The sequence below is a fragment of the Heloderma suspectum genome, chromosome 2, assembly GCF_057233095.1.
Source record: "Heloderma suspectum isolate Gila_16-S chromosome 2, 16-S_ref, whole genome shotgun sequence".
NCBI classification, from domain to species: domain Eukaryota; kingdom Metazoa; phylum Chordata; class Lepidosauria; order Squamata; family Helodermatidae; genus Heloderma; species Heloderma suspectum.
In genome coordinates, this window is record NC_139459.1 from 355,472,626 (window position 1) to 355,497,354 (window position 24,729).

The following is a 24,729-nucleotide window of genomic DNA, read 5'->3' on the forward strand; positions in this document are numbered from 1 at the left end:
GTACCAGACCACCTTACCTGTCTCCTGAGAAACCTGTACGAGGGTCAAGAAGCAACAGTAAGAACCAAACATGGAACAACCGAGTGGTTCAAAATTGGGAAAGGAGTACGACAAGGCTGCATATTGTCACCCTGCTTATTTAACTTATATGCAGAGTACATCATGAGAAACGCCAGGTTGGGTGAATCACAGGTCGGAATTAAGATTGCCGGGAGAATTATCAACAACCTCCGATATGCAGATGATACCACCCTAATGGCAGAAAGCGAAGAGGATCTCAAGAGCCTCTTGTTGAGGGTGAAAGACGAGAGTGCAAAAGCTGGTTTGAAACTCAACATTAAAAAAACAAAGATCATGGCATCTGGCCCCATCACTTCCTGGCATATAGAAGGGGAAGAAATGGAAGCTGTGACAGATTTTACTTTCTTGGGCTCCCAGATCACCGCAGATGGTGACTGTAGCCATGAAATTAAAAGCCGCTTGCTCCTTGGGAGGAAAGCTATGGCAAACCTAGACAGCATAGTCAGAAGCAGAGACATCACCTTGCCAACAAAGGTCCGTCTAATCAAAGCTATGGTTTTCCCAGTAGTAATGTATGGCTGTGAGAGCTGGACTATAAGGAAGGCTGAGTGCCGAAGAATTGATGCTTTCAAACTGTGGTGCTGGAGAAGACTCTTACGAGTCCCCTGGACTGCAAGGAGGTCAAATCAGTCCATCCTAAAGGAAATCAACCCTGAGTGCTCATTGGAAGGACAGATACTGAAGCTGAAGCTCAAATATTTTGGCCACCTAATGCGAAGAGAAAACTCTTTGGAAAAGACCCTGATGCTGGGAAAGACTGAAGGCAAAAGGAGAAGGGGATGGCAGAGGATGAGATGCCTAGATAGCATCACCGATGCAATGAATATGAACTTGAGCATGCTCCGGGAGAGAGTGCAGGACAGGAAGGCCTGTCGTGCTATGGTCCATGGGGTCATGAAGAGTCGGACACGACTGAACGACTGAACAACAACAACAACAAATCATCCATTAATAGTGCCAATGGCAGCACAGTAAACCAGGCAAGAGCAAATACTCTTCTGTACTTTGGAATGGTTAATGTGTACAGATGTGGAGCTGTGGTAATTCCATAATGTTAAGAATTATTATATCTACTAAAAAGTAATGGAGAACAAGCTTCATTTGCAGCAGTTCTCAGATGCTGTAGATGCTGTAGATCTACATCAGTGAGTCTTTGAACAACAAGAAACTGGGCATTTCCAAGCCCATCACTGGCCACGACTTCCACAGAGAAGCCTAGCCTGTGTAGTTTCTTCTCAGTTGCTCTCATCCAGCAGGTAACATAGGAATCCGAAAGCAGTAAGGAGAGATGCTTATGAGGAACTGTTAGAAAGCATAAACTTAATCACCACTTGAAGGCATCAATCCATACCTTGCATTCAGTGGATTGGATACCACATCCAGATAGATTGCTGGGTTCCCCACACCAGAAGGAAGGCCCAATACCTTCCTAACAAATACAGACTGGAGTCCTTCCCTTTGGGAATAGAATCCCGACATCCAAACAGGAATGCCATGAGTGAGTTGGCCAGAGTCTTCGCTTTGTAAAGTTGAGTTGCAGAGGGGATGAACTGACCACCTTGCAGAAAGAAAAATTGTGAGCTCAGCTGCTGGCAAAGGTTTGCTGAACCAGTTGCCTGCCTATGTTGCTCAGACAAGAAGCCAGTACTCTGCATTTGTATGCCTCAGTATTTTATATGGGAGACTTGCTTGATGCTGTTATCATTTGAAGCCCATTTATATTGTTTATCGGCTTTTGAGAACACTAAAACTTTTGACTTGCTGTAATTGATTGTCAGGCTGTTCTCGGAGCAATAAATCACAAATGCAGAGAATAAGCGATTGAACCCAGTTCTGCAAAGTGACAGTAGTACAGCATCATCAGCATAGGAAAGTAGAGGTATCTTAGGCTTGGACAGCTGGAGAGCATGGGAATCAACATTGCAAAGACCAGAGGCCAAATCATTTAAAAATACTTTGTAAAGAAAAGGGCCCAAAATACAACCTTGTCTTACACCCCTTGTACCAGGGACTGGATAAGAAACCTGTCCCTGTTGCTGACATCTACGTTGACTAGAAGTTTGATTATACAAGCATCTAGGAGGAACAGTAGACTCCTGTCCATAGAACCTGTATACTGGACACAGCTATAGCCAAATTTATTTATTTATTTATTTATTTATTTATTTATTTATTTATTTATTTCTGTGCCACCCAATAGCTGAAGCTCTCGAGATCATGCAGATCTTACTTGTAAGAAGTAAGGACTGGACTGCTCAGGAGGAGGTATAGGAATCCTTTGTTCTTAATTACGATAATGATGATTATATCCCTTGGAAGTCAGCAGGAACTCTTGACTGCCCCCCCACACACACACATACACAAAAGCATGCCAAAACATAACATCAGTGATAATGATCATAATTAAAATAACAGGTGATATTCTCAGAATCACACAGAAAAGCTGCCATTGGAATACAGGAAGACATTCACACCCCTGCCTCACCAATCCATGGTGTACAATGGTTTGCCAAAACTGATTAAAAATTAAGTGTACTCTGAGCTAGGGATGGCCCAAATGTTTATCTGCCATTCCGGGGGGGGGGGCTGTGGGGGGTGAGGAGATCCATTCCTCAACCCCGGAATCCTCTTTGGTCGGCTCAGCTCCGCAGCCATTCTGCGGAGCTACCGGCCGGCTCCAAAGCCATGGCAGTATCGCTGGAGTGGGCTGGGTGAGTCTCTGGATGCAAATGGCATCTGAGACGCCATTTGCAGCCGTAAAGGCCTTAGTTTAAGGCAAATGCAGCCATTTACGGCAGCATTTACCTTAAAGTAAGTCCTTTAGGACTGCAAATGGCATCCCGGATGCGATTTGCGTCATCAGTCAATCCGCACACCCAGCAATATGGCCATGGTGGCCGTATTGCTGGGGCTTTGGAGCCAAGGGCAAGGAGGATCTGCCGGCGAGAACTTCCCCCTGCAGGACAAGGTAGGGGATCTGATCCTTCAGAGACTCTGGGGGCCAGATTCAATAGAATCTGGCCTCATTGGGGTCCATGGAGGACGTCTCCAACATCTCTGTTCTGAGCATGTGTAGTTCTATACTTTAAACTCACTTAAATCATGTCACAACTCTGGCTGCGGAAATGAAAAGGATCTTGCTTCTGCAGTCCTGATGCTGAACACATTTACTTCAGAATCAGCACCATTTTCTTGCAGAAAAAGATAATCTCTTTCAAAAATAACATGTTTATTTTTTAAAAAATGTCAATTTATATACTTCTGAATGTTTTAAAAAATCCTGTAAGTTCTACCCTTTGATACTCCACCCTTAAAGCGGCCTATAAATTCTAGGGGTGTATGGATTACAAACACCATTCTGGTGGGGTCATCTGCTAGAGGGGGAGGTGATCCGTCCCTCTCCCCCGGAATCCTCCCCAGCCAGCTCTGCTCTGCAGTGAGCCCACGGAGCCACCGGCCGTGCCCACCCACAGCTGGACATCCATCTACTGCTGGGCTGTGGCCACAAATGGCGGCCGCCATAGCAGCTGCCATTTCAGTCTCCGCGTTAGCTGTGATAGGCTACGTATATATTTATGTAGCCTAAAACAGCAAAAGGCAGGTACACAAATGGCATAGCAGAAGCAATTTGCATCCCTGCTCTTCGCCATGATAGGCTATGTAAATACTTACATAGCCTATCACGGCTAAAGTAGGGAAGCAAATGGCAGCCACAGACTGGGGCAGCCGTTCGCACTCACAGACAGGGGTAGCTGACAACACGTAGGGTCTGCCCTGGGGAAATTTCACAGGGTGGCGGGGGGGATTGCTCCATTCCGCCACAGACTCATTGGAATCCGTGGAGGAATTCTCTAACATCCCTAATAAATTCCAGTCCAGCAGGCTGTGCTGAGGGAGATGAGAGTGAGACGCAGCAGCACTCCTGCTGGAAGGCAGGCTGGGGAGTGCTGGGAGTTGTAGAACTTCCTTTCACCTGACAGTGCCTAGGATGGCATCCTATCCCCCCCCATGCCTCCCCATTCTGTTCTTCCTCTTGTGTCATGTCTGTTTAGATTGTAAACCTGCAGGCACGAATTGTCTTCACTTCCTGTTTGAGTTCAAGATGCGTATGGTTTGTTGGGTTGTAAACTTGACTTGTCCAAAACCATTACAGCATGTTTGATTTGAGTAGGGATGTCAGAGAATTCTGCCACAGATCTTGGTGAGGCCAGTGCATTCGGCCCCCCAAAATCCGTGGTGGAACGGCTTGCCACCCCCCTGCTGCCCCCACGGATCCCCCCCAGGACGAGACTTACCTGGGGCGGATGTTCCGGGCGGCAGCGGCTCCGGTGGCTAGTCTTCCAAATGGCTGACCGCCGCCACCATTTGCAGTCTGGAGGGTGTTTTTTTTTAACAGAGATGTGATAGGCTACGTAAAGATTTATGTAGCCTCTCACAGCTGGGTTAAAAAAAAAAACGCGTACGCAAATAGCGGCGGCTACGGCTGCTGCCATTTGCGTTCCTTATTTTTCACTATCTTAGTCTATGTAAATATTTACATAGATTAAGACGAAGACAAGAAAGGGGAACGCAAATAACGTAGCGGGAGCTATTTGCATCCTTTTTGATTCACCATGTTAGCCAACATAAATATTTATATAGACTAAGACGGCCAAAAATAAGGAATGCGAATGGTGGCAGCTACGGCCCATTTTTTTACCCAGAGCCCTCCGCGGCGGAAATCCAGCTGCAGACAGCTCTGGCCTGGGCCTGGCCGGCTGCTCTGCCGAGCTGCCGTGGAGCACAGCCGGCCGTCAAGGATTCTTGGTGGAGCAATGGAACGCCTCCCCCCCGCATCAACATAATCCGCAGAAAGGTAAGTGACTTTCGTACATCCCCAGATTTGAGGATCCTCCTTTTGCACTGTGTTCTTGTGTGCACCATGCTAAAGCTTGAGCTAAAAGGCTTGCATACAATTTCAATTTATATCTCTCACTCAAAGGTGGTTTTTAAAAAGCACTGCAAGCTTCTGTGATCATATTAGGGATGGCGGAGAATTTCTCCACGAATCTCGGGGAGGCCAAATGCCAACGCATTCGGCCCCCCAAAATTGTTGGTGAAATTCTCCGCCCTCCCCCCCCCCCGGATGGGACTTACCTCCCTCTAATGTCCCTTTTGGTGGCGGGTCCCGGCGGGAGTTTGGCGGCGGTTCGTCGGGGGCAGGGGCGGCGGCCGGTCTTCCGACCGGCTGCTGCCACCACCATTACAAAATAAAGTAAAAAAAAAACCAAACACCCGTGATAGGCTACGTAACGATTTATGTAGCCAATCACAGCTAGATTTCCAAAGTCAGCCATGAAAGGCTACGTAAATCGTTACATAGCTTATCACGGGTGACTTTGGAAAAAAAAAAATAAAGCTTGTACGCAAATGGCGGCGCCCATGGGCGCTGCCATTTGTGTTCCTTATTTGGGCCCGGTAGTTTACATAAAGATTTACGTAGACTACGGAGAAAATAAGGGCAACGCAAATAGCGTTGCCCTTAATTTTGCCGTAGTCTACGTAAACATTTACGTAGACTACAGCGACCAAATAAGAAACGGGAATGGCGGCTCCCTATGGGGGCCGCCATTATCCGTACGCACTTTTTTTTTTTAAGTCACCCGTGATAGGCTACGTGACAATTGACGTAGCCTATCACGGCTGACTTTGCAAATCTAGCCGTGATAGGCTACGTGAATCGTCACGTAGCCTATCAGGGTTTTTTTTTTTCCTTTGATTGCAATGGCGGCGGCGGCGGCAGCCGGTCGAAAGACTGGCTGCTGCTCCCGCCCCGCTTGAACATCCGCCGAACAGCCGGCCGGACCCGCCACCGGGAGGGACATTCGGTGAAGGTAAGTCCCGTCCCGGGGGGCGGTGCGGGGGGCGGGGGGGTTCGGAGGATTTCTCCCCGAAACTTGTTCGGGGGGCCGAACACGTTGGCGCTCGGCCCCCCGAAGTTTCGGGGAGAAATTCTCCGCCATCCCTACTGCGGAGGAGGGGAAAAAGAGGAAGCTCTCTTGAAACTGGGAGTAAAAACAGTTCCTTTTCTTTCCGTATAACCAAAGCAAGGGCTTGTGCTCCATGAGGGTGAGGAGGAGGTGTAAAAAAGGAGGGGGAGGTCAGGAAATCACCCAAGTATTCTGTCAGGATTTATTCTGTATCTTAAACACATTAGGAAGACAGAAGGTAATGTAGATCAGGAAAGCTGACAAGTAATGAAACATTTAGGTTAATTACAAAAATAAATAGCTGAGGACTTGTTAAAATAAGAAAGAATTGTTAGAGCAATTTGTGTTTTGTGAGAAACACATCTCACCAGTAAGGATATCGCGGGCAGCCCCTGGATACCAGTCCAAAGCCCCACAATCTTGCCTGACTCAGCAGGTGCTCAGTTTGGTAAGCTCGGGAGGTGCATTTAGCTGTCAGCTGCCATTTTTTGGAAAACCGTGGGAAAGACTTTAACATAAATGTTCATTTTCTGCACAATGGCCATTGTAAATAGCAGCACGTATGCAAAATTGCAGGAATACAAAACATTGTGCTTGGAATACACATGGGATGGTTTCCTGTTCATCTGTAATCACTAAATACCCAACACGTATAACATGACATCACAGGACAAGGACAAATCTGTCACACTAATATCCTTAAACTAAATCAGCCTTCCCCACAATGGTGCAGTCCCAGATGTCATGGACAAATCCCAGTATCACTAAGGATGTTAGAGAATTCCACCATGGACTCCAGTGTCCAGTGCATCATCCTTCCCGCAATGGTGGAGTCCCAGGTGTCCTGGACTAATCTCAGCGTCACCCAACCAAACGTCTGTTAGAACACCTCACGAAGGAAGAGGATCATTGCCATGCTGGACAAAGTAGGTGTACTTCTGTCACAAACAGTCTTTTGGTTTCAGCATTAGATGCTCCTTCTTATTCAGATCTGGCCTCAATACAATAATGTAGCACTTGGGGATGAAGATGCAACCCAGCAATCCCAAACTGGAGGCCAAGATAGAGGAGACCTGCACAGCCACCATGTATTTCCCCTTGGTGCTCAGGTAGGTGGGCACAAAGGACACCCAAACACTGCAAAACACCAGCATGCTGAAGGTGATCAGCTTGGCTTCGTTGAATACCCCAGGCAGCTTCCTGGCTAGGAAAGCCGCCGTGAAGCAGACGGCAGCCAAGAAGCCCATGTAGCCAAGAGCACTATAAAACATGACGGCAGACCCTTCATTGCATTGCAGGATTATCTGACCAGTCTGGGAATGCATGTCGGCGTCTGGGAATGGAGGGGAGATTCCCAGCCAGAGCATACATATGCCCATTTGAACAGCAGAGCAAGAAATCACGATGGAGACTGCCAAACTCTTCCCCAGCCATTTCCTCATCCTGTTTCCTGGCTTTGTGGCTAGAAATGCCACCACCACTGTGACCGTTTTTGCCAACAATGAAGAGACGGCAACTGAGAAGATGATGCTGAAGGTAGTTTGTCGGAGAAGGCAGGTCGCCTTCTGGGGCCGACCTATGAAGAGAAAGGAGGACAAGAAGCAAAGCAGGAGGGAGACGAGGAGCATGTAGGTGAGGTCGCGGTTGTTGGCTTTCACCACTGAAGTTTCACGATATTTAATGAAGATGCCCAAAATTAGACCAGTGGTTAGGGACAAGAAAAGGGAAAAGAGAGCAAGGATGATCCCCAAGGGTCCTCTATAGGAGAGGACATTTATAAGTTTAGGAACACATTGATCTCGGTCTTCATTTGGATGCTGATCATCCGGACACTTGTTGCAATGGTCTGCATCTGAAAAAAAGGAAACAGCAGTTGCAGCAAAACTAATCCAGCCATATCCAAAGGGTTGTGCCCTGGAAATGTTTTGGGCTACAATTCCCAGCGTTCCTGACTATTGACCATGCTAGCTGGGACTTCTGGAAATTGAAGTCCCAAACATCTGGAGATCTACTTTCTGCCCATCCCTACTCTAAAAGGTATTTTAGGGGGTGAAAGCAGAGATGCCAAGAGACAAGGATCGGGGGAGCGCAAAAACTAACCACATGGATTAGGGATGAGTTGCGGACAGATTTCAGAATTGCATGCCATAATATGTGGTGGTGGCCTGTAGTTTTCAAGAAGGATTAGATACATTAATGGAGATTAGATCTATCGGTATCTTGTAATTGTGATGCCTATATGGTGGCTTCCCCTTCCCTTTTAGATAAGCAATTGATTCATTGTAAGGTGTTCTAGGAGCCTTTTTTTTTTTTGCTGATGAGCGGCAAAAAAAAAAATACCTTGAATAAATAAGACATACAAATATACATCCTAAAGGTACAAATAAGGTCTTCCTTTGCATAGGAGCTGTGTATAGTAACAACAGGAGATAACTGTTGCCTTCATGTCATAGAATCATTGAATCATAGAACTAGGGATGTACGAAAGGTACTTACCTTTCCACGGATTATGCTGATGCTGGGGGGGAGGCGTTCCGTCCCTCCCCCTGGAATCCTGGCCGGGGGTGAGGCACTCCATTCCTCCCCGCCGGAATCCTGACCGGCCGGCTGTGCTCCACAGAGATTCTGTGGAGCCGCTGGCCAGCTCCGCCAGCAGCCGGACATCCGGCCGCTGGCTACCGGGGACGCAAATGGCGGCGGCTGTAGCTGCCGCCATTTGTGTCCTTGCAGTCAGCCGTGATAGTCTACATAAATGTTTACGTAGCCTATCACGGCTGATTTAAAACAACAACAACAACGCGCGTATGCAAATGGCGGAGCCCATGGGCTCCGCCATTTGCATACACGTGTTGTTGTTGTTTTTTTAAATCAGCTGTGATAGGCTACGTAAACATTTACGTAGCCTATCACAGTGTTTTTTTTAAAATCTAGCCATGATAGGCTACGTAAATCTTTACGTAGCCTATCACTTTTTTTGTTATTTGTTTTTTTTACCTGGAAATGGTGGCGGCGGCAGCCGGTCGGAAGACCGGCCGCCTCAGCCGCCGCACCGCCGCCGCAGCCGCTGCCGGAGCCACTGCTGCCAGGAAGATCTGCCTAAGGTAAGTCCCCTCCCGGGGGGGGCGGGGGGCAGGGGCCATTCCGCCACCGATTTCGGGGGCCGAATGCGCTGGCAAGAAAAACAAACAAACAAACAACTGCGTACGCAAATGGTGGTGGCTACGGCGGCTGCCATTTGCATTCCCTATTTTTTGCCGTTTTATCTTTCGTAAATATTTACGTAGGCTATTAGGCCGGAAAAAAGCGGGAATGCAAATAGCGCCCACTACCCTTTTTTTACACCGTAATAGCCTACATAAATATTTACGCCGCTATTTGCATACACCTTTTTTGTTTCATTTTCCATGATAGGCTACGTAAATACTTATGTAGCCTATCACAGCAAAGAGCAGGATGCAAATGGTGGCTGCGCCAGCCAGTTGAAAGACCAGCCGCTGCTGCCGCCCCTGGAGCCGCCGCCAGAGCTGCTGGAGCCCAAGATAAGTTTTGTTCCGGGGGGATTCCGTGTGGGGGCGTGGGGTGGGAGGCCTTTCTGCCTTGGATTTCACTGGGAGGCACAGTTGTCTTCACTGGCTAGGTGTTCCTAAAACCAGCTGTGGCAGGCTATACAATTACGGTCAGTCCTGGACAGAGATACCTTGACCACTGTATCCCATCCTTTGGTAACTGTAACAGAACTAGCGAAGTCAGAGAATTCCTCCATGGATCTCTGTTAGGCCGAATGTCAGTGCATTCAGGCCCCCAAAATCTGTGGCGGAATAGCCTGCCCCCCTGCCCCCCGCAGATCCTCCCCGGGATGAGACTTACCTGGGGTGGATGTTCTGGGCAGCGGCGGCTTCGCTATTTGTGTTCCCCTTTAATTTCGCCCTCATAGTCTACGTGAATATTTATGTAGACTAAAACGGCCAAAAATAAGGAACGCAAATGGTGGAAGCCGTAGCCGCCGCCATTTGCGTACTCATTTTTTTGTGTGTGTTTTTTACCCAGAGCCCTCCACTGCTGGAAATCTGGGTACGGACGGCCCTGGCTTGGGCCTGGCTGGCTGCTTGGTGGAGCGTCTGCGGAGCACAGCCAGCTGTGGAGGATTCTGGGGTGGAGGAACGGATTGGCTCCCCCCCGTTGAGGATTCCTGGGGGAGGTCCGGAACGCCTCCCCCCCCCACCATGAACATAATCCGCAGAAAGGTAAGTGACTTTCATACATCCCTACACAGAACTAGATGACTGCAATTTGCTTTATGTGGGCCTGCACTTCAGGGTTGCTTGGAGGGAGCAGCTGTTGCAGAACTCCCAGCTGTGATGGTAATGGGAGTACGTTATCGCCAGCATATTGAACCTATGCTGAGAGAACTGCACTGGACCATCATCCTCTCCACAAACCACTGTGCTTAGCCTGGCAGAGCTACATTCAACCCCCGTCAAGGAATTTGTCAATTTCGCCACCCCTTCACTAGGAAGCACAGAGGTGGAGGATGAAATTGACAGGCTCCTTGACAAGGGTGGAATATGGCTGTGCTGGGCGAGATGAAGTGGTGCGTGCGGAGGAGGGAAGCGACAAGAGTTTTACAAGAGCGGAGCATGCCTCTGCAGGGCAGGCAGAGCTGACAGTGCACAGTTGCACAAGATCACCAATTATATATATATATATATATATATATATATATAGTCCCATTTGTGCAAATTTCAAGATCCTCCCCCATCCAATTTGCAGAAATTGCCACCACTGAAAAACAAAGGACTCTGCGTATTGTATTGATTTACTACACGTCGAGTTAATGCCAGTGGGGGGAACTGGAACAAAAGCTGCCAGGACAGACCTGGAAAAATCCATCACGATTTCATGAAGGATGTCTGCCGTGGGGAAATCTGTCCCTCTTGGGGGTCCCCAGATTCCCAGCTTGGCCTGCATTGATGAACCGAGCCGTGGGCTCCCTGCCAGAACTCACGGTTTCTGCAAGTCTCCCTTCTCCTTCCTGGGGCCCCAAGAGGGAGAAGGAAAAGTTTCACGCCCACTGACGAGGAGCAGCATGCACTTCCAGGGCCACTCATTGTGCGTAAAAGTCTCCCTTGTCTCTGCTGGGATGCTGACAGGGAGAAGGGAGAAGTTTACACATACAGCAGGAAGGGCAGCGGCACCCTGACTCACTGCTTCCACTGCTACCCACCAACAGCTCTGCACAAATCTCTCCAGTGGGGATGATAGAGAATTCCACCATGGACTCCACAGTGAAGTGGAGCTGGCCAGCTAGGATTCTGGGGGAGAGGGAGGGATCGCCTCCCTGCCTGCAGACCCCTGCGGACTCCAGGTAAGGGGTTTCACTCATCCCTACTCTCCAGCGAGAGAGTTGTGCGTAGTGGCTGGCACTGGCGACAAGGGTGGCAGAAGTCCACAAGCTGGCCCAATTCAGCACAGGTCGAGTTGGGCCAGATCGTGGGCAGGTGCGCTGGAGTCCAGGGGGACGAGCTGCCCAAAACTAGGTGGGCTGGACTCCCCACACACACACTTCCCGGAAAAGTTCCTCCAACATCCCTAGATTTTGCCCCCAAGTGGAATTCTCATACATCTCTCTCCTGAGCTGTCTCCCCCCTGCTCAGTTCCTGTGCTCATCAGGATACACTCTGGGGGCCAGACTGTCCAGAACTATCTCTCCAGTGTCTTTCAATATAGGTTTCTTCATTGATGTGTAAAGTGGGCAGTAGATGGGTGACTGAAAGTGTCACAATAGCACACAAGTGGATCACTGGTGGATAATGTTGAAGACTCCCCCGGCTGGCTGCTTTCACCTCTGTACTCCTCTACTTCAGGATATTATTTCAACTTACTTCATGACAATAATTAACATATTAATAATTAACTATACAAACATCCCAAAAGAACCAGAGCCCAAAACATCCCTTCTCAGCAAATATCATGGGGTGTGTTCCCAATTCCTACAGAGCAGCTCTTTGCTCTGGAGTCTCTTACCTTCCTGAGTGGAGATGGTTCCTTCTGCACATGGGGCACAAGCATAGCAACAGATGGACTCTCCTTCCTTCATCATCTTGGCATATCCAGGGTGACAACTTTCAGTACATCTGGAAAAAGGCACGGTCTATCCATGAAGATAAGGAACATCCAGCGAAAGTGGTTAGTCTGGAAGTTATACTTAAATTGGTGGACATTAGTTGGAAACAGTGTAGCACAGAAATGTAGGTTGTTAGTTAAACATTGTACCAGAATGAAGACCAGAATTAAGGAGGATAAATCGGGGATTAAATTCAGAAAACTGAAATTGGGTCATAATCCCACCCTTCCACCTGAAGAAGCAAAGAAAGAGAGGGAGAGGAGAGAGATCTTGGGGAGGGATTTTATCTCATCAGCAGAGCCCATACTTGCCATGCAGAAGGTCTTGTGGTCAAGACCTGGCATCTCCAGTCAAAAGTAACAGTTATGAGGTGGTGTGAAAATCATTGCTTATAGTCTGACAACATAACCACCATTCAGGACAGACAGTAATAAAATGGATTGACCAAGAGTACTGCAGCTTGTTATGGTCTAGTGAAAACTGAATGCTTGGAAGGAGCCAAAACAAGTTTGGCTTTCGTCAGTTAAGGCTGGTGCCTCCCACTAAAATTGGTGGAGATGTTTGGAGCAGTCTTTTGAATCATTACATCCAGCATCCCAAATCTACGGAAATGGGAAACTGAAGCATATGAACTTTAAGATCATCAGTGCAAAGGGGGTAGTGGGGATCCCCACATCCATAGGAAAGTACACCTTTGGATTCACATTTTCATGTTTCAGCAACAGCTCCCATTGCACAGAGATTGAACTGACTTTAAGATCAAAGGTGCAAAACAGTGGGGTAGGGTAGAGGAATTCACACAGTCACAGAAAATGAGGAAGAGGATTAAGTTCTCCAAACATCCCTAATCCACCCCTTTGAATTGTTGTAGTATTTTGGCTGGTAGGCAGATAAGCTCATCCGTTCTCACTGTCTTCCCAGGCTGCTGGGGAAATTCTCTCTGAGGACAGGAGTTCTTTTGCCTTGCCCTTCTCAGGGAGCTGTTCCTTGAGACAGAATTTTCTAAATACACTCTCACACCTCCACTGAGGCCCCAATAAGCAGTTTCCATAGGATACGGAGTGGAATGCCTATGCCTCCCACCCCACAGTTTACCCCATCTGGAGCTGAGGTGACTCTTCTGTTAAGTCTCCCATCACCTGCAGCCTTGGGCTCCGTTTCTTCCTGCCAGGTCAAAGCACGGTTCTCCACTCCTGGTCCTTCTCCATCCTTACAGCCTCTACTGGCTCTTATTCCTCTTCCCACTACATGAACAGCTGCAGGTTTTAGGCCAGAGGTGGAAACACCTCCTTCCTCTGGTCTTCATCCCTTCCCTCGGCTTGCCTGCCATCTTTGTCCTCCATGGTGTTTTGCTTTCTCTTCCTCCTCCAAACCCTCAGCGTTCTGTCTGCCCTCTGTCCATGTTTGTCTCTCACTTGCTTGCTCTGTCTTATGTCTGTCCTCGCTGACTCTCCTAAACACTGCCTCGTTAAGTATGCGCTCCCGGGGTAGCCCCACCCCCAGGACTCTGGCCGGCCGAGCAGCGTCTCCCTGCTACTTCCGGGACGCACTGCATAGCAGCAGCACCCGCTTGCCTGGCCTCCCCCACTTGCTGCCACTCCTGCTGACTGTTCCTCTCACTGCTTTGGCTGAGAGGCGACTGGCCTTGGGAGTGAAACAACTGCAATGGGGTCTCCTAGGGTAGGGCGTGCCTCAGCGATCCCCGGTAAGTCATCATGATACAAGCGCGCGCGCACACACACACACACACACACATGTGTGTGTATATACATATAGATCCATACATATACATGCATACATACATACACACACACAGAGACAGATACACACACACACAAACACACACACATACATTCACAAATACACACACGCACACACAGAAACCTGCCTTCATGTAGTGTGTGCTCTGAATTCAGTCAGCTGGCCTCTCTACACCTCTCTCTCTCTCTCTCTCTCACACACACACACACACACACACACAGCCACCGCATTCACACAGGACACCCTTGCCGTAAAGCCAATGTTGGGTCCTGCACCTACAGAAGACACCCAAACATTGCCATACAGTGGCACACATGTTGGGAGGCAGGGAGATCCATCCCTTCAATACCCTGCTTCCCTGCTCTCTCTGCTCCCTTCTGTGAAATTTGTGTTTTGTGATGGCCATGCTCACCACAATAGACATTATGTGAATGGGCACACCCCCTAATGGGTGCCATTTTGTGACAGCACCAACAGCAGTTTTGAACATTTCAAATATGCCCTGAAAAAGTTAGAGGAAAACTGGAATAGCATACTTCACAAGTGTCCTGTATAATCATGGTAAACGTCTATATTCATAGTCACTATGTTATTTCAGGACCAATTAATGGATTGGGAATCACATTCCTAAAGTGTTATGTACAATAGCTAACAAATGGATAGATCTTATGGCTGCAATCCTATGCCCATTTACATGGGTGTAAGCCCCACGGGACTTAATGACCAAGGATATATTTCATATTAGGCATGTATAGGATTGCCTGAGAAGAGATATCTAGAGGCATCAAAGCAAACCAATCATTTTTCCCACCTGGTTCAACTGCTTGGGCCAGGCAATGGCCTTCTGATCAATGGTGAACTTGATCTCTGAGGAGGCCTGTCTCTCTATACTCCCAACTTCCACCCTAGCGGTGGACTTGTTGGGAAACACCACCCAGTTCACAATATAGAAGTCGGATGCCAGTTCCCCGTTCTCATCCAAATAAGCTCCATCCACAGAACTATTGTAAAGCTGGAAATGTCTCAGGAAAGGGTGAAGCTGGAATGACATGGGAAAAACATGGTTTTTGTGAACCGCCCAGAGAGCTTCGACTATTGGGTGGCATAGAAATGAAATAAACAAACAAACAAACAAACAAATAAATAAATACATGAAACACCCATTTGGTAAAGAGGACATTCTGTTGCACATCTTGGCTCTCCACATGTGGACCTCTAATCTGCAGAGTCTTCCAGGCTGATGAGGCCTGTTCAAGCATTATGCCTCCACATGGTATCTTAGCCTGTCCACAGAATTCCCAATTGCCTGGAGAGTTCTACTTACATTTAAATTGATGTGCTTACATGGGGGGGGGGGGTTTGTCTCCATGAGCGATTTACTCTGAGGTGGCTGTGTTTGGAGGTTGTTAGGGTTGCATGATGTCCTGGCCATCCAGCAGCCACCTCGGAGCTTATTGCAGAAAAAACATTTCTTCTGAGACTACTTTTAGTCCAATTCTTTCCCTTAATTGGGCATGGCTGCTCTTCTCTTGTGGCACGCACCCCCATTCCACATTTACTCTGGCATGATAGCCCTGCCCATGGGTGTGTCTTTCACCTGACCATGACTTCACTTACCCCAGGCAAGGGGTGTTTCCCCAACATTTTCCCCACCTGTGTCTCCCCCATGTTTCTTCCTTTTCACTCCTGGCCATCAGAGTTCTGAGCTACCTCATGGCATTTGCTTCTCCTTGCCTACCACTAAACTCTGGTGGCTGTCCCCCCAAAAGTATAGGTGTGCTCGGGGCAGCCTATCATAGAATCATGCAATCATAGAATAGTAGGGTTGGAAGGTGCCTAGAAGACCATTGAGTCCAACCCCCTGCTCAATGCAGGAATCCAAGTCAGAGCATCACTGACAGGTGGCTGTCCAGCCTCATCTTGAATGTCTCCAGTGTGGGAGAGCCCACTACCTCCCAGGGTAATTGGTTCCATTGTTGTATTGCTCTAACAGTCAGGAAGTTTTTCCTGAACTTCAGCCAGAATCTGACTTCCTTAACATGAGCCCATGATTCCATGTCCTGTATTCTGGGATGATCGAGAAGAGATCCTGGCCTTTCTCTCTGTGACAAACTTTCAAGTATTTGAAGAGCGCTATCATATCTCCCCTCAGTCTTCTCTTCTCAAGGCTAAACATGCCCCGTTCTTTCAGTCTCTCTTCACAGGGCGTTGTTTCTAGTCCCCTGATCATCTTTGTTGCTCTCCTCTGAACCCTCTCCAGCTTGTCTGCATCCTTAAAGTACAGTGCCCAGAACTGGACGAAGTACTCCATATGAGGCCTAAACAGTACTGAGTAGAGGGGAACTAGTATTTCCTGGATTTGGAAGCTGTGCTTCTATTAATGCAGCCCAATAGCGCATTGGCCTTTTTTGCAGCCACATCACATTGTTGGCTCATATTCAGCTTGTGATCAACAACAATTACAAGATGCTTCTCACTTTTAGTGTTGTTGAGCCATGTATCCCCCATCTTGTAACTGTGCATTTGGTTCCTTTTCCTAGGTGCAGAACTTGGCATTAATCCCTATTAAATTTCATGCTGCTGTTTTCTGCCCAGCACTCCAGTCTATCCAGATCACTTTGAATTTTGTTTCTTTCTTCCAAAGTATTAGCTCTCCCGCGCAATATAGTGTCATCAGCAAATTTGATCAGCGTTCCCTGCACCTCCTCCTCCAAGTCATTAATAAAAACGTTGAAGAGCGCTAGGCCCAGGACTGAGTCCTGTGGTACCCTATTCATTACCTCTCTCCAGTTTGAGAAGATCCCATTGATAAGCACTCTTTGAGTCAGATTCTGTAGCCAACTGTGGATCCACTGGATCATTGTTTCATCTAGCCCACTTTGAGCTAGTTTGCTCATCAGGATATCATGGGGCACTTTGTCGAAAGCTTTGCTGAAGTCGAGGTATATGATGTCCACAGCATTCCCACAGTCCACAAGGGAGGTGACCTGATCAAAAAATGAGATCAGATTCGTCTGGCAGGATTTGTTCTTGACAAATTCATGTTGGCTTCGAGTAATCACGGCATTGTTTTCAAGGTGCTTACAGATGGATTGCTTTATCATCTGCTCCAGAATTTTCCCATGGGTTGATGTCAGACTGACTGGTCTGTAATTCCCAGGTTCCTCCTTTTTCACCTTTTTTGAAGAGAGGGACAACATTAGCCCTCCTCCAGTCATCTGGCACTTCACCCGTCCTCCATGATTTCTCAAAGATAATAAACAGTGGCTCTGAGAGTTCTTCTGCCAGTTCCTTTATTACTTTAGGGTGCAGCTCATCTGGCCCTGGAGATTTGGACTCCTTCAAAGTAATTAGGTATTCCTTGACCGTATGCCTATTGATCTCAAGCTGCAATCCTGCCCTTCAGCCTGTACTTTGCCTTTGCCAGGGTGGTCATAGACACTCTTTTGGAAGAAGACTGAGCCAAAGTAGGAATTGAGCACTTCTGCCTTTTCTGTGTCATCTGTTATCATTTTGCCATCCTTATTTAATAGCTGAACCACCGTTTCTTTCCTCTGCTTTTTACTATGCACGTAGCTGAAGAAAGCTTTTTTGTTGCTTTCAGAATCCCTCACTAACCTCAGGTCATTCCCAGCTTTAGCCTTCCTGATGCCATCCCTGCAATTCTGTGCTACCTTCCGGTACTCTTTCTTTGTTGCCTGGCCTTCTTTCCACTTCCTATATGTGTCCTTTTTTTGTTTTCAAGTCATCTCGTAGCTTTTTGTGAAGCCACATTGGCTTCTTCTGTTGTCTTCCACCTCTTTTTCTTGTTGGAATTGTTTGTAATTGTGCCTTGAGAATTTTCTCTTTTACTCCCCCCCCCATCTTGGACTCCTTCTCTCATTAGTGCTGCCACACTGATGACATTTAGTCCAATCCCCCCACCCTGCCCAGAAGTTTGTTCTGTGAAGCCACTGATACTTGTGCGGTGAACTCGCTCGTGGAGCACTGTGTGGGCCAAAGCACACAAAAGCTGGCCCTTGAAAACTCCGAATAATCCTCCATTCGCTTCTCTTTCTATTCTTGTGGAGAACCTCCCCCCCAATTTTTATTCCATGCCCAGACTGCCATCATCCCACTATACACGACTGAAAATTAGAGGGAGATCATCTGATACAGCCAGGGGCCGTGGGTCTCTAAGGGCAGGAGAGGCAGACCCCACCCGGGAATCATGTAAAGTGAAAAAAGAGAAGAAAAGAAAGACCCTTCCTTACAGCCCTGGCAAATTGCCTGACTTTATTTAAAAAAGAATGCTTTTCTGAGGCACTTCCCTTCACAGTGATCCTCGGCAGTGGTTGCAGCAGCCACAGTTGTGCATGGCCCACACTGAGAGCCTCCTTTCCCAGCACGGTGGCTTCCTTCCTTCAGCTGAGGATGCTCACGCACTTGTAGAGCCATCAAATGCTCTAAAGCTGCCCAGCTGCTCTGGCTGAGCCTGCTGCCTTGCGGCATATTTATCATCACCATCATCATCATCTACCGAATTTGCTCAGTTCAAGTGCTGAGCCTGAACTATCCAACTGGAGAAGACCCCTTCCGTTGGCAAGGGAGGGGGTCTTTTGGCTGAATGGGTTGTCTCCCAGCAGTGCAGTACTGGCTTGGTTAAGGCCTTAACTGTCATTAAGCTAAAAAAGAGCGGCGGGGGGGGGGGGAGAGAGATGCGTGACTCCCTGTGTGTGTGTGTGTGTGTGTGTGTGGTGTGCACTCGTGCTGGCCTGCTTACCTGGAGGAGCCAGCTCTGTGCAATCCTGGCATGTAAACTTTTTAAAATAGGGGGTTGCGGGGGGAGTATTCAATTCAATACCATCACCATCTTCATCATTATTCAAATTATTGCTCTCTCCATCCCACTCTTTTTTTCAAAACTGGGCTTGGCCACAAATTGTTTTCTCTCTGTTGCCATATACTCTGGAGAAGCTGGTGGTGTGTTTGTAAGAGAGATAGGGATGTTAGAGAATTCCGCCATGGATCCCAGGGAGGCCGAATTCCAGTGAATTCGGCCCCCCAGAATCCATGGTGGAATGGAGCAACCTGCCCCACCACCCCGTGAAAGCCCCACGAAATGGAGCCTACCTGGCTGCAGCTCCGGCACCGGCAGCTCCAGTGGGGGCAGCTCCAGCCGCTGCCGGGCTGCAGCTGCAAATGGCGGCTGCTACACTGGCCTCCAGAGTAGTTGAGTTGCCGTGGAGCGGAGCCAGCTGGGGTAGGATTCCAGGGGGATGTACGGAGTACATGTGAATGTCATGTACTGTGAATGTCACCCTTCGGAAAGTTAAGTGACTTACGTACATCCCTAAAGAGAGACGGGGTAGAGGTTAATGAGATATGTAGCAATCCAATAGGTCAACTAAGATGTAAATATCACTGAATTTAGTGGGACTTACTCCCATGTAAGTATGCATAGGGTTGAAGGCCTAAGGGAAGAGGGCAGATGTGTCTCTGTGTGTAAAGGCCTTGTTGTGTGAGAATGGGTGGGGCATAGGAGAAGCAAGAGGTTTTACGGACTGTGAATGTTTAATGTGAGTTGTAAATGTTGGTGTCAGAATTCAAGCTCCCTCCCCAGGTCTGTTTAAAATAAATACACAGGCAGGGAGCAGGATGCTTCTCCTCTCTAGCACAAAGGCATGTAAATATGTGCACACAGTACTGCAATGCACAGAGGTCCATTTTACATGCTAGGAGGCTAGTGAAGAACATAGCGTCAGACTATTCGGTTTTTCTAGTATAAAATTACATCATTTTATTACATTTATATTCTGACTTGGCTTCCCATTTTCACCCTCACAATACCGTGAGGCAGGTGAGGCTGAGAGGAAGTGACAGGCCCAGATCAGGCCTTGGGAATTGGGAGGCATTGGCTGGTCCTCCCCAGGCAGCAAAATGTCCTGGGCCAGGAGTGGCAGTGTGTCTGTGTGTGTGTGTGTGTGTGTGTCCTGCTTGGCCATTGCAACCGAACGAGGCAGAGAGTCAGTTTATGTTTCTTTCTTGAGTGTGTGCATACGAGACAGGGCCTTGATGTCTGTTTATGTGTTCTGTCTCTGTGTGCTGTTTATTGCCAAAGAAAAATCTTGTGTTTGTATCTGAGTTTTCTACCATGGAAAAGATAGAAGTCTTTCGCTTCCAGGAGAGGGTGAAAGACGATTCTCAAAAAACTATATACTGAAAAATGTTTTTGCCTTATTGCACAATGTTGACTCTCTCTCTCTCTCTCTCTCTCTCTGTATGTTGTGTGTGAGTTCAGTATTGGGCCAGAGGCTTCCTGCAGAGGACCACCCTGAGGCTCATCATTGCCTTGAGCTGCATGAGGCTGTGCAGCTCTGACAATATCATCTTCTGCAATGCCAGCATCATGATTTGGGGTGATTGTGTGAAACACACACACAGACACACACACACAAACACACACATGGATACACGCAGTTCATTAATGATTCCATGTAGAATGTGCGTTATTTCTGGAACAAGAGAATGTGGCTCCAAATGTGCTTCTGTGTGGCTGTGATTTCCTCACCCCTTATTTTGCATGTACCAACTTAAAGTTTGTGTGCCTCTGTTCTTGCTTTTTGTGGTATAGGTTGTCAGCCATTGGGGATACAAACACTAGGGATGGCAGAGATTTCCGCAATGGACTTTGAGGGGCCTGGATTCTTATCTGCCCCTGGAGTCTGTGGCGTAACGAACCACCCCACCCTGCCACCACGTGCAACCCAGCCGGATCCTACCTGGCACTGCTGGGTCTGGGTCCAACCGGGTCCATCCATGGTGGTCTTTGAACACAAATGGTGTCCGGTGTAGTGGATGCCATTTGTGTCCTTTCGCCTTACCGTGATAGGCTACATAAATCTGATACGCCGGATGCCATTTGCATCTGAAGAACGGCCGCGGCTGGAAGTCCGGCAGTGGCCAGCCCCGGCAGTTGGCTCCGCAGACTCACCACGGAGTGAAGCCAGCTGGGGAGGATTCCAGGGGGAGGACTGGATCACCCCCCAACCCGTGGAGCCCCAGAAGAGCCAGGTAGGTGGGGTTTGTGCACCCCTAACAAACACCGTTCGACCTCCTGTGACTTGTCGGCTCCACCTATGCTGACCTGTCCCCCCACCACCGTCGCCTAATCAGACTAGCCACCAGCCTCCACTGTAAATAGCCATGAAGCCCTAAGCCTTCAGGGCAGCCTCTGCTGAAACGTTGAAGTGACTCAACAAAAATATCTTAAGAGAGGGCAACCCCACATCGACACCAGCCCGGCTAGCCCAGGTTGGCAGATCATTCAGTAGAAGGTTGTGTGGTACAGCCATGGAATCCCCGTTTGCTCCTGGACACCTTCTCACACAGAAAACTCCAAAATTGGAAGGATTTCTGACTGAGGCACCCGATGAACCGCAGCATGTCCACTGCCACATTCCTGCCCCCAGCTGGGTTCAAATCCCCACTATGGTTTGACTATGAAGCTCAATAGCTTAACCTAATGTACAGGACTGTTCTGAGTTTCTTTGAAGAAAGTTGAGGGATAAATGTAGGTGAAGGAATAAGAATACCTGCCACGAATGTACCCTTTGAAGTGCCAGCTTCTCTCCACCCACCATCCTTATCATATTCTGTGGAGATGAGTATGCAGCATGTAAGGTCTGTGCCACAGCCTGGATGGAGGTGTACATACTGTAGGAGTCTTGAGACAGGATCTTTTCAATGACATCCTGGGGCAATTGCTCCCAGTTCTCGTTTTCTGTACAACTTCTCCAGGCTTTCACAGACAAGGTATTCCTTGAATATGTACAATGAAATACTGTCTCCCCAAACTGCTTGATAGCATTGAGAAATGATTCAAAATTGTCATATTGTGTCCTTCTGTTTTTCTTGATTAAGAAGGACAAGGAAACATGGGTGTGCTGGGGATGGACCATTTGGTACAACAAGCTTATGCTGATGTCCTGCAGAGCTGTTGCAATCAAAACTTTCCCCACAGTTGATTTTGTGACTTGTTCAACTCTCTGAATGATTACTATGAGAATTAGGATGATCCGAGAGTCCACTGGAAAAACAACTACATTGACCAGAGTGGCAATAAAATGTGAAACGGTGTTGAACGCCCTTTTTCCCCAATCCACCACTGGAATTCTTCCTGAGAAGGCAATGCAAATTCCATTTTTTAAGAGCAAAGGTGTAAAGCTTCTCATGAACCTTTCACCATTTTCATTGTCTGGAGCCAGGAGACTCATCCAAGTCCATCTGAAATGCAGGAGCAGTTGGACAATCCCCAGGTAAGGAGGTTCTGGTTTGGGGACCATCCGGTAAAAACAGGGGAACTCATGTCTATCCCTGGGAACTTGACTGACAAACCCATAACTGACCTAGGAAAGAGAGAAAGAGATGGGTGTAATAAAAAAATCATAATACATGTTTTCTCACTTCATTCTAATGGAGAAAATTGACATTTTTGTCCAACGCACAAGGATATATTCACTTTTCCCATTTCTGCAAGCTGAAAAACAGGTGGAAAGCAGAACAAGGTTTCAGGTGAATTTTGGAGAATTTCAGCAAGTTTGAAAACAGCTGGGTCTACCATCCTTTCATATAACATGGAAGGTAAACTGATCTAGCTCCAAGAAATCTAATTTGGCCAAGGAACATACAAGGCACAGATGGAGTCTGAACACCAATCACATATTTTCCCCTAGAAAGCAAGCGAAGAAAATTGGTGATGCTTAGAGAAACACTACAGAGGGGAAACACCAGCCTCCACACCCTCCACAGCAGTATAGCCAAACAACACACACAGATGCTGCTGGGATCTGAGCTACGATTACTTGACAAAGAAAGAGGTCTTGGGGCTATGGTGAACAGCTCGATGGAAAAGTTGATCCAGTGAGTGTTTGCTGGGAAAAAGGAACATTCTCTGTTGGCCATGATTAAGTGTAAAACTAACTGTAAATAAAACACTTAATATACTCCTACAAGCCTCAAAAGGGTGATTGTGGAGTTGGAAGAAGTTCAGAAAAGGGTAACCAACATGGCTGGAGTAACTCCACTGTAAGGAAAGGTTATAACATCTGGAACAGTTTTGCCTAGAAGAAAAAGTGTTTATGGGGAGAGATGTGAAAGGTGTACAAAATTATGCATCATGTGGAAGAAATTGATAGGGAGAAAAATTGTCCCATATCACTGTAACCTATGGTCATGCCAAGAAGCTGAATTCTGGGAGATTCAAAGCAGATTAAAGGAAATACTTTTTCCCACAGTGTATATTGATACTAGGGGTGTACAAAACCCCACTTACCAGGTTCCGCGGGTAGGGGGAGGTGATCCGTTCCTCCCCCCGGAATCCTCGACGAGGGGGGAGGCGATCCGTTCCTCCCCCCCGGAATCCTGCCTGGACCCCCACCCCGTGAAAGGCACGTGAAACAGAGCACTCACCTGCTGTCGTTAGTGCTGCTCTGCAAATGGCGGCCGCAGATGCGGCCGCCATTCACTTCACCATTTTAGCCGTGATAGGCTACATAAATACTTATGTAGCCTATCACGGCTAACACAGGGACACCATTTGCATCCCTGCAGAGGCGGTGATAGGCTACATAAATATTTACGTAGCCTATCACGGCAAAAAATAAAGGGAATGCAAATGGCGGTGGCTACGGCGGCCGCCATTTGCGTTCCCTTTTTCTCCGTGATAGGCTATGTACATATTTTTTACTGTATATAAAATAAATATCTGCGGAGTCACTGCAGAGCGGAGTTGGCCATCGAGGATTTCGGGGGGAGGGACGGAGTGCCTCCCCCCCCACGGATGTACGAAACAAAACAGGTAGTTCATTTCGTACATCCCTATTATACGTAGCCTATCACAGGCCAGCATGGGGATGCAAATGGCGGCCACAGCAGCCCGGCAACAGCCAGAGCCGCCGCCGCCACCACAGCCACCGCAGCCGCAGCCAGGTAGGCTCCGTTTCATGGGGCTTTTGCAGGGTGGTGCGACGGAGAGCTCTGTTCTGCCACGGATTCCAGGGGGCCGAATTCACTGGAATTCGGCCCCCCTGGGATCCATGACGAAATTCTCTAACATCCCGAATTTATACTATGGACCTCACTACCACGAGATGGTCAGTAGGTTGGATGACTTCAAAGGGGGATTAAACAAATTCATGGCAGATAACCTATCAATGGCTACTAATCATATGGCTATCTATGACCTCCTCTATTGAGGCAGGATGCCTCTGTGTACGCATTGCTTGGGAACATGAGCGGTGAGATGTTCCTGTGCTCACATCCTTCTTGTAGGGTCCCCACAGGCAGATGGTTGGCCTGGACTAGAAAGGACTTTGTTGGACTAGTTAGGCTTTTGCTCTAGTTCAGCAGGGCTCTTATGTCCCTATCATAGGTGGATATCATAGGGATGTCCTCAAAATGTCAATGCTACTCTTGCACAAAGCCCAAACAGGTTCAATCCCCTCTGAAGCAGCAACTACCCTGGTAAATTTCATCCACATCTGCCAAGTAAGAGACAAGTTCCTGGCAGTTCCCATTAGAAAGAAAGGAAGACCAAAAGACACATGCAGACACACACACAGAGCATGAAAAATCCTGGATGAAGTTTTCTGGCACTTGAAGGGCATAAACATCTCCTAAGAGGCTACTACACCTACATATATCATCCATGAGAGTCAATGGGAGCAGGAAGCCTCAGATTTCCAAACCATGTCTCAGGTTTGACAATGGCTCAAAGCAAACTGGCTCCAAATCAGTCTGAGAAGAATGTGGCCG